Below are 10,856 nucleotides of genomic sequence, written 5' to 3' on the forward strand. Positions count from 1 at the left end.
TCATTAAAGACACTGCAGTAAAGATTATGCAGTCCATAAAAATAACATGAAAGCAAAGCATTCCAACAACTCTTTTCTCCTAACCAGATCTCCAACCTGCAAGACCAAAGGCTCTGCAGCCTTAAATTAAGGCAGAAGATCCCAGAATCAGTCTCCTACAGGTACAGGCGCTAAGAATTTTTTGATTTATTCCTTGTTGTTGGAACTTGACACCTGAACTCTACACTCCAATCAATAATACGGAATGCTACATGTTGACTGCTTGCTGCCACAGCACAGGTGAATGATTTGGAGAGTTAGGAGGACAAAAAGCATCTTGAGCCTATTAAGCCAAACTCTGCTTTCAGTCTTTAGGTGTCTGTACTGACATTTTGCCTTCCATATAAAAGTAGTCAAATGGAAAGATATCTTTTATAATGTGCTGAAGAGTTGTACTTAGGCTGATAAAAATGAATTGCTGGGTTGCCTGACAGCATGCAAAATGACTGATCAGACTATTTTGGAAGCTTGGATCTGAGTTTTATCACCTCAAGTCATTCCATCGTCCTTCTTTTGTCAAGAATGAATTGGATAGTGCTAACTCCTTGTGTTGATCACACTGTTGCAATTATATGCAGTTACAGACCCGTGGAGTACTGAAAAGATACTTGTGGAAGCCTAAAAAGGGACTTGCTTTACCCTCTTTCATGATAACTCTACAACCACTCAAATCAAGCAGTGTGTTGCATGGAACAGATAAGTCAATGCATATCAGCTGCCACCTGAAAATGTGTGCTGTGGGTGCTGAAGCTAGGAGCCAGTTTCCTGGGCACCACATTTTATTCCAGCTCTATTGCCTGATGCTGCTTTTATTTTAATATATATATTTATTTGACTAACACACTCAGTTGACAGAGATGATTCTGATATCTGTTTGGAAAATGGAGGTACATTTGAAGGATTAATAAGGATGTTTGAATATGAAATAATTACTCCTTGAGAGCAAAATATTTGTTGAATTTATCGATGTGAAAGGTTCTATGCTTTTAATGTAGCAGGTCTTGGTTTGGTCTGTTTCTGTGTTTGATAAAGGTGCACTTAGCAGATGTATCTTTCAGTAAGTTGATGAGAGTTATCAGTCCTACATGTCCATTCTCCTCCTGTTGTGAGATTTTGGGTATTCATTGCCTTGGTTATAGGAAAAGAAGGTGCTGACTGAGGAAATGCAGTCAGGGGACGTTTTCTCTCCAACTTAACATTTTTAAGTAGGTACTTTTAATAAGCCCCAAACTTGGCTAAATTTTTCTTGATTTGTTTTTGAAGTGCTACCCAGAAATACATCATGATGCAAGGAAGTCATAGGATCTTGAAACTGGTCAGAAGGGGTCTGTAATAGAAGATGAAAGTGGTAGAATTTCCACTGTCCAAAATGTGGGAAAATAGAGAGAATAAATCCAGAGAGTGCAAACATTAGTTAATGTTGTTTCCGAGGGGACCAGGAACATCTTAATTCAAAACACTGAGGCTCACTGTATCTTCTGTGTGTTTCTGCTCATCAGTGTAGTATTCAGGTGCTCAGGTGTATCTCTTGAGCTCAGGTGTTTAGTCATGCTAGCTAGATGATGAATAAATCAACCAACTGGCTTCCTCAGCCGGGTAGCGTGACTGTTTATACAGTGCTAAGTACTGAACTTGTGTCCCAGTCTATCTGGTAAAACAAACTGGGAAAGGCTGTCTGAGGGTCAGTTCCTTTATTGCTCCAGAAACCTAATGAGGAATCTGGAGGTGTATTGTGCAGAAAAGTAAAGAAACCCTCAGACCCTAACCCTAAACAACCAAACCCAAATGTATATCGGATCTGAAAGCCACCAAAATGAATGTTATGTGGTAACCTTTTTTCTGTGCTATGTTGAAATCTTGCTGAATTCATGAACATCTGGCAAAAGGAGAGGCTGAAAATCTCTAATATATTGGTCATCAGACTAATCAGCTTAGTGCATCTGCTGGAAAATGGCATTTGCAGTATGTCTGTTCTCTTTGGGCCCAATCTGTTACACTTCTGGATGTGAAAATCTTGCTCTGGTTCTTGCTGGCCAAGCTTGCTTCTGCTTTTCAGTGATCCTATCAGCTTCTCAAAGGCCCAAAGAAGTCTGCAGTTTCAGAGATGGGGGCTGTGGTACCAGCTGGAGGACCTGAAGGAGTGCAAGACAGTGCTGTCTTCCTTTGTTCTCCTGATCGCAATGAAAAGCGATCAGAAGGTCCTTTTTTCTCTACAGCTCAGAAGTAGTACAGGTCAAAAAATGTATTTGCAAAATGGAGGCCCTAATGCTTATGAAGAACTATGGATGAACTGTTAACCTGACTTAAATATTATGCTTGTTAGTAGTGCCTGATTATTATTTAGAACTTTTTATCAGTAGGCTTCAAAACAATTTCCCAAGGAAACAAGTATTGTGATCTTCATGTTGCACTTGAAGAACACTGAGCAAAACAAATAACCAAACAGGATTAGTCAACCACCAATTAGACCTTAAATCTAGGTCTTCTGAGTTTTAGGCTGCTGCTTATTCTTTTGCATCACACCGCTTTTCTAACAGCTTCTTTTATAGAAATCTGTGTTTGGTGTGTGGAGTAAAGAATGGGGCTGAGGTTACTAACATGCCTAGAAAACACCTTTATGAACAATTAGCTTTGATACAAACATTTTCAATGTGTTTCCTCTCCAAATCAAGTTTTAAGGCAAACTGTTTCCTTCCTTCCTGAATTATGCTAACCAGGCCAGTGAGGAACAACGCTATTTTTATTTATATATTTTTCATGGAACAGACATCAGAATATGTTAATGTACCTTTTCCATTTATGGGGTGCTTAAGAACTCTTCTTGCAGGTTTAAAACACAAAGTTCACAATAAATCCCAACTTTGAGTAAAAATGAAGTGCTGTGATAGCTTTTGCAAAGCAGGCTGTATTTCTCTGTCTTGGTTCTGGTGGCCCGTTTTTGCTGTTGTGAAATGGTTATGTGACTGTAATTGTCTTCATTTGGGAAATCAAGATGCTGATATGAATCTGGGGTGCAGTTAGCTATTAGCTGGGGCTTTCAGGTTTCTCATCTTCCATGAGATTAAATATGGAAAAAGAAAGTGGTCTTAGACTTAATAAATAAATAAAATCAGAGCACAATCTGTGGCAAGATGGTCATTTGACCCTTAGTGTCAATCAGTAATGTGCCACCTTGCAAATATGCCAGGGAGCAGGGGAAGTAGTACTTAGTAGATGTAAATCTCCATGGCGCCTCCCATAGTGTGAACATCTGTGTGACTTGGCAGATGTAGAAGACTGGATCTTGGTGAACTAGTATATTTTGAGATTTTTGGTTAATTGATTCTTCTATTTTTTCCAGCAGACTTATTTCTGGCAGGTGGATGGTTGCTGCTGCTATCTATCAAGTACTGCAGTCTGAAATGTTTAAACTCCTGTGGAGGAGTGGCTGTGTTTGAGAGAAGACTGGGTAAAGGCTCTCATGGTCTGCCAAAAGCTGAAGATTACTTGGACCAAGTAACTAACCCAGTCGTTTCTGAAAATGTTTTATGAATGGCACCTATCAGAATTCAGTCCAAGACTTTCAAAGCTCTGCAGTAATGTACACTCGCTGGGGAATCAGGCTGCTATGTTCAAAAATGTCAGCCTAAACATTTCCGTTCTGTGATAAGTGATGACAGTACTAAGGTAAAAATTATTTTCATGAGAACAGAAAGTTACTGCAATTACAGCAGCTTCCTGCCACACTAAGTATTGAGCTTTTAGCGGTTCTTTTTATCATGAAATACCATCTGAGTGCAATGTAATGTCTCAGAATTGTCCAGAGATTAGAGATGTGGGTACTGTTACTATTTTATTCCTACTTCTGAACTAGAGCAAACTTCAGGTTATGTGTCCTGAGCATGATTTAGTGACCTGTTAGTCTTTTAATTATCTACTTCTTAATTAGATTGGTCTGATTACTTGATGCTTGAAATAAGTGTACATTTTTAAGATCTCAGGGCAGTAACTTTTGGGAAAAACTTCATTGCTTTTTATTTTATAGGCATTTTGTCCTTCATGCTGAAGCATGAGAACATATGGTGCTACTTCTGATGTAGCACATGTCTAAATATCTTGGCTTGTAAAATTTTCTGCAGAGCCATGTAATTTTGCGCATAAAAACATTCCTAATGTAGCTAACCAACTTAAAAATGCAATAATCCTATGCTGTACTTGTAGTCATTTTAAACTTTTACTGCTTATAGGTCGGGAAATTAAACTGTGAACCCCTGAATGAGGAAAAATGAACAGCAAGCAGTTAAACTTTAAAGAGCCTACTAAGAAATATAATGCAGTGATAATTGCATAAACAAATTATCTTATCAAAACACTTCTCAGATATTTTGAAAGGGTCAAAATATCAGAGTGCAATCCCAGCCATTTTATTTTTGAGCTGAACTCATGGGATAGCACTGACGGTCAGTAAAAAATACTCGCATGGTAATGGGTTACTTCTCATGTTTTGTGTTCAGCCTACTGAACGCATTTTCCAAGTGCTGGTGTTTCTTCTGCCTGAGCCATTTGAAGCTTGAGTTATCAGCACGCCCCTGAGCTGAAAGTGTCAGGGAGATGGTTCTAAATACAGGGCGATAGGAAGAGAAAGGCCAGACATGGAGAAACATATGTGCACTGATGCGACAGTGGAGTCGGTGTCAGCAAAGGACAAGCAATATGCGGGTTAATGTCAGAATATCGTAGATCCTTTGGTGACTAGTAAATTCCCTGTCTCGGTGCATGCTTGGCATCCCAGCTTGAGGAGCAAGTTGTGTCCAAATAAAGAGGTCTACCAAACCCAGATGCAGGTGAAATCACTCGTACGATTGATTTCTTGACCACTAGGGATGTTTAAAGTCGGTCTGGTCTGAGAAGCAAAATGCTCTTGAAGTCAGCAGTAGTGAAACATGTGGACTGGCTGTGTTGAATAGCTCTAGGAAGAGGATGCAAGCGAAGGAGAACCTCTCCTAAGCGTGCATTACAGTAACTAGCAGAGTGTTGCTCTTACAAGATTTTCATGGGATCCAGAAGAAAGTGTCACACTTCAACTGCAGAAACCTCACTGTTGGGTCATATCCAGGCCATTGTCAATTTTTAGCAGTAAAGGAGATCACCTGAGGCAATAAGACTTCATCTGACTTGCCTTAAGAAGAAGGGATATTGATGATGAGGAAGCTTCCTCCAAAAGGTGGTGGAGGTGGGGAGGACTTTTTTTTTTTGATGTCCCTTCTTTCTTCATTCTTCCGTAAAGTTGCTAAGGAGTAGTTTTCTAGTGTTCATGGAAAAGTTACTGGATGTGTTAGTCATAAAGAGCTGAGAAAGGCAAATAGTATGGTCTTTTTTCTCCTGCCCTGGGAGCGGGACGTTATATGCAGAGACATAGTCAGACCACTCTTAGGAAGACTTGTAAGCAGTGCATGCACCACTTTGCCTCCTTCAGAGACAGTCTCTCCAGATGGCTGTAAAGGGAGTTTATTTGGGGTGGTGGTTCCTCTTTTCTTTACTCTCTCCCTCCTTTCAAGCCTTCTGCTGTGCAGTTTCAGTTCATCAGGCAGCCACTAAAAGTTTCTATGATGAGCAATTAATGGCTCGTTCTAATTACTTATTTGCCTTCAGTATCAGTTTGGGCTTTTCAATTCTCCTTTGCAATTGGATTGTGATTGAAAACCATGCAAAAATTAATTTAATCAGTCTTTCAGACACTTCTACATTGCATCCTGTGTAATTCTAGTTATCTTTTTGAACATATCAGAGTGTGTGTGTGTGTATATATACACACACATACATACTTAATATTAGTTATTTATTTTGCAGTGAACACAGCAAGGAGTTTTGGTGTTTGACAGCCTTAAAAGGTCAGCAAATACCTTCACTACTGTTTATTCTGGAATGTGCAAGAAATCTCATTTACCAAAGAATGCAGAATAACACATTAAATACTGTGAAGGAAAACTGAAAATGTTTTTGAGACTGAAGACCCTGGCATAGCTGACACAGTTTGTATTAGTTCTTTTAGAGGAACAGAATAACCAGAGTACTTTTGCACATTGCTAAACCATTATCGAACATGAGAGAGAATTAGCAAAAGTTTGTTAAACAAACTTGCTCTTTAGAAGTGGGCAAAAATATTTTTCTCAAGGAGTGGTATAGATCTAAAACTACTCCTCTTCCACAGCAGTGGAAAAGCAAGGATGCTGATTAATGTGGTGGTCTTGAAGTAATGTAAGGTATCAAGATATGGGCATGTGATAAGCATTACCCGTATTACCTGTCAATGTAGGAAATGCTCTAGGGCATACAACTAGTAAAAAACTGATGACAGGGCCTTGTGCTGCCCTGTGCCTTCCCAGGAGCTATGTTACAGAGGAGCCTGCAGCCTGAGTGCACGTAAGGATTGAATTGGACAGCTTTTGAAAGACAAGCTCCCAGAAAGTGCTTCCTTTAACATCTGAAGCCTTAAGCCTGTGCATTAAGGTTCAACAAAGAATTTTAGCATGTCTTTTAGGAGTATGCACGAATAGTATTAAACCAACATGTGAAACTCCTGTTGATGCTACTTAGAATAAATGCTTGCCTGTTTTAGACACTTGTATACTGTACTATAGAAATGCACGTGTGCACAGATGTGTGCTGTAATCTTACTTCTGAAAACAAAATGATTCACCCTGTTGTCACATTGGAGATATTGTTCTTGCTAATGAGACTGTTTAGGGTTTGATACTGCATTTGTTTATGCAGGTGACAGGCTTTATACACTTGCAGATTCCCACCATGTTCACAGCCTTCCAGGAGCAGTAGTTTTTGCATGGCACCATGCAAACAAGCTGGGCCTTGGAAATTTATTCCAGGGGAAGCGATAGCAATCCCTTTTTGCCCACAGTGTTCTGATATGAAGGAAATCTAAACTTCTGTTTCAAGAAGTTCTACTCTTCTACCCTCTACTTTCAAAAGGATTGATAGCTGAAGGTTTCCTTGTTATTGAATATGCATGGTTTTTGTGAGCTGCAGATATCAGATTGATATCCCTCCCCCCTTTCCATTATCAGACAAAAATTAGGAGATGTTTTACAGCATCTGCCAGTCCTAATGTGGCTAGCCTCATGGCAGTACTGATTCTGACTGGCTCACAGTGGGCAGTCAGGACGCTTTTGTAGCATCTTGACTCTATGTGGCGTTTGACGTCTCAAGCGCTTGAGGTGTCTGCTGTAAGTCTCGTCTTATGATTGAGAATGGAGAAATTATGCTAGAAGAGCAACTAAAAGTCTAACACAAGGTAAAAGCTTTACAGTGCTAGTACCTGTACCAGCCGTATTGGGCAGGGATAGTCTCTTGCTACATTCTCTATGCATAGTTTAGACTATCTACAGGTAGAATGGAAGCGAGGAATTATTTGGATTTTCAGTTTTGCTAGGTAAGTTTCTTCTCTTTTTGTGATTTGTTGCTGTAACAATAAATTCTTCAAATTAGTGTGTCAGCCATCTCTCCTCAAAGTGCAAAATGCATTACCCTAATGCTGTTGGATTTGACAGAAGATTCAGCCAAGAAATATCTTGCCCATGAGAACAGGGAATTTTCATGAGTCCTTGCTTGGCAACCAAATTTCATGTGTGGTTTTTTGGAGGCGTGTGTTTGTGTCTAGGAATAGACAAGAAAAGTCTAGCAAAATCAGATGGGTTTAGCAATATGGCAAAAGAGAGAGAGTCCAGCAGTACCTAAGGATATAATGAAGATTTTCAGTGGAAGATCCAGATGGCTCTCACAGCACTGTTCCTTCAGCATTGTAGAGCTGCTTAAAAGCATAGTGATGTGCATGTAAGCATAATCAGAATGATCTGTCGGGTCAGGGACAATGCACATTGCTCTGAAGTAAAAAATAGCTTAGCAGATGCATAGGGTTGCAATCCTCATTTATTTCCCCCTTCCCCCTCCTCCCTCTCCCCTTGCAGTTATGAAGTGCATAGCTTTACACTGTTGGCTCTAAATCGTGGTCATTTACCAACAGCTTTAACATAATGTGCTGAAGTGATCCTGCTGACTTCTGCAAGCTTGTCTGTGTGTTCCTTATTTTAAGTACAAATGCAGTATTTGCTGATATGAGGGCTTGGTCTTGTTTTAAAGGGCAAAGCTGTGCAAAGCTTTTTTTCATTAAAGTTGGCACTACAAGAAATCACATGGTGCAGGGAATTTGTTGCAGACCTAAAGTTCAGACCGTGTTGATAAGTAAGCTTTAATTAAATTTGGGTTTAGAAACTGTGCTTTGGACACTGCAAAACAAACCTAACGTAGATCAAAGTCATAGAAAATGTTTTCCAGAACTAGTTTACAAGTTCTGTTCTGCCACACAAACCCAGCTGTGAGAGTCCTGTCTGTCCTCGTAAAACACATCATCCTATGATTGCTGCCTTTCATGCAGCACTTAGTTAATGTTTTCTGTTTCAGCTTTATTTCATCATCTCTTATATATTGTGTGCAGTGTAGTAGTAAATAGGCTTAATTTCTTTTGTGTATTGGAAGAAGTTTAGTGTATATGACTTTTACGTTTGTGTAGTACATCTCATTAGATAAACTTGGGGTCACATCCAGATCTGACGTGATTCTTCTGCTTTCAACAGCACTATCCCTGTTCCCATGAAGAGGGACTTTCCCCCTAGCCAATACTGAGGTTTGTTACTGCAAATCTGGCAGTGACTACAAAAGATAATAGGTTCTTCTAAAATGTTTACTTTACCTGGATTTGTTTTTGATAGCAGATGAGGTATTATTCAGAGGGAGGCAGGGATGTAGGAATTCCTCCTGGTTCATCTTATTATTCCATGTCTAGCAGCTGTTTTAATGGGTGCTGTCTGGCTAATATAGAGTCATCATTTGGTGGTATGAAGAACTCCGCAGTGTTTCCTAAATGTGCCTATGCTTTAGCACTCAGGGGAAAAAAAAAAAAAATCGTGTAGATTATCTGAATGAGGGAAGAATATGATGATTCACATTGTGTTTCCTTACATGGTAGCAGTTATGAATTTAGGGAACCACTTCATTCAAATTCAGTAAAAAGTGTTCAGTCAATTGCTCGAATGCCATGATAATAGGTATGACAGATGGGTAGACCTATCAAATTAATTAAATTAAAACTAACAAATTAATTTTGGTTACTAAGGTTGTGTCATGTGTCACTTGATAATCATATAGTTGTACATTGCATAGATGTAAGGCGCCACTGAACTAGCATGTTAAACTACCATCTACATATCATTTTAAACTTCTAATATCTTACAGCAGAATCCTGATATGTTTTCCACTAGCCAATTCTCCAAGTTTTTCTATGGGCCTCAGGGAAGTTGTTTGTGTGTTACTTGCTCAGATTCTGGTCTTTAGAGTTATCAGTTTAGGCTAGGCATTTTTTTTTTCCTTTTTCCTTTTTTCTTTTTTTCCTTCTCTCTTGTAGTGATAAATAGCAAACTCAAACATTGACTCCAGTTATAAAGGGGACACAATATTTAACAGTATCTCAGTGTGGCTTCCTCCTCCTGTTGGTCCCCCAGTGCTCTTCTATTTCTGCAGGACTGTAACCAGCTCTACTAGCACTTTTCACTAGCAGTGAAAAACTGCTGAACTCATCACAAGTTGAAAAAAAGGAAAGGTTGTTATTGCTAAGAGAAAGAGGTTATTTTTTTTAGAAACAGAACAATGAGTACTAGTTGGAACAAAAGCACTAAGCTCTTCCTACCTGTCTTTTTTCTGCCATCATTTCATATAGGTGGACTTGCAGCTCTCTGGATAATCGTACCCAGAAACAGAGCTGGGGGTGGGGAATAGCTGAATCTGTAATTTTTCATAAACTTCAGTCCTGTAAGATGTTTGGAGAGAGAGAGAGAGGAAGAAATGCAGCTTTCTGAAGTGGATGAACTGTGTAGCGCTGGGTAGCGTTATCAAGGGACGTTGCCGTGAGGTTGTTTCCTAGTGTTTGGATTTTGGAGTCTGTATTTCAGGTGCTGGAAAGTAAACTCATGGATGAAAATGGTAGCAAAGGATTTGTTCAGAGCCAGAAAAGTATAGAAAATCAGCGGCAGATGAAGGTTCTCAGAAGTATATTACACATTATACAAGGTATTCAGAGTGTCCAGGGGATGGTATGAGGTATTTTCTGAAGACTTTAGTAACTTTGGGAAGTGTAAGCACCTAATTTAGGCACCTAAGTTGGTCAAAGATGGACAATGTGAATATACTCCTAAAGGATGGATTCTCGCTTGGTCTATCCTTCAGCTAAAGGGATTATGGAGCAGGGAGAAGAAAGAATTGTCCTTTTAGAGTCTTATTGACGTTACCTAGGCTTTGAATCCACACATGCAGGAAGGGGTGAAATGAAATTGCCTGTTTGCTGCCTCATGGAGGGAGAGAAGCAGGTAGTGAGGGGTCTCTTGTCTCCATTTTCAAGCCAAAGGGTTCGAGGCAGTACACTGCAGGCAGCAGTTTGTTGCTGGTGTAAGTCAATGTTTCATTACCTTTCCAGCACTTGTGGAGCAAGGAGGAAGCAGGAGGGGAAATGATCCTTGGCAGAAGTTTGAATAATGATTTCTCCCCGTTTCTTCTGTTTTTAATGTGGGTAAGTTTCCTTTCCCATGCCTCGCTCGAAGCATTGTCGAATTCATAATTAGTACATGAAACGAATCCTGCAAACCAGGCAGTACTTAAATGAACAGGGTAGAATTTGAAAAATCTGAAGAAAAAAAAATCTTAAATGTTAAATGGTTTCCCCCAATAGACTGGAATCACCATAATGACTGAGCAGATTTTAATAAACCTTTCCA

The sequence above is a fragment of the Apteryx mantelli genome, unplaced genomic scaffold, assembly GCF_036417845.1.
Source record: "Apteryx mantelli isolate bAptMan1 unplaced genomic scaffold, bAptMan1.hap1 HAP1_SCAFFOLD_44, whole genome shotgun sequence".
In the NCBI taxonomy this organism is placed as follows: domain Eukaryota; kingdom Metazoa; phylum Chordata; class Aves; order Apterygiformes; family Apterygidae; genus Apteryx; species Apteryx mantelli.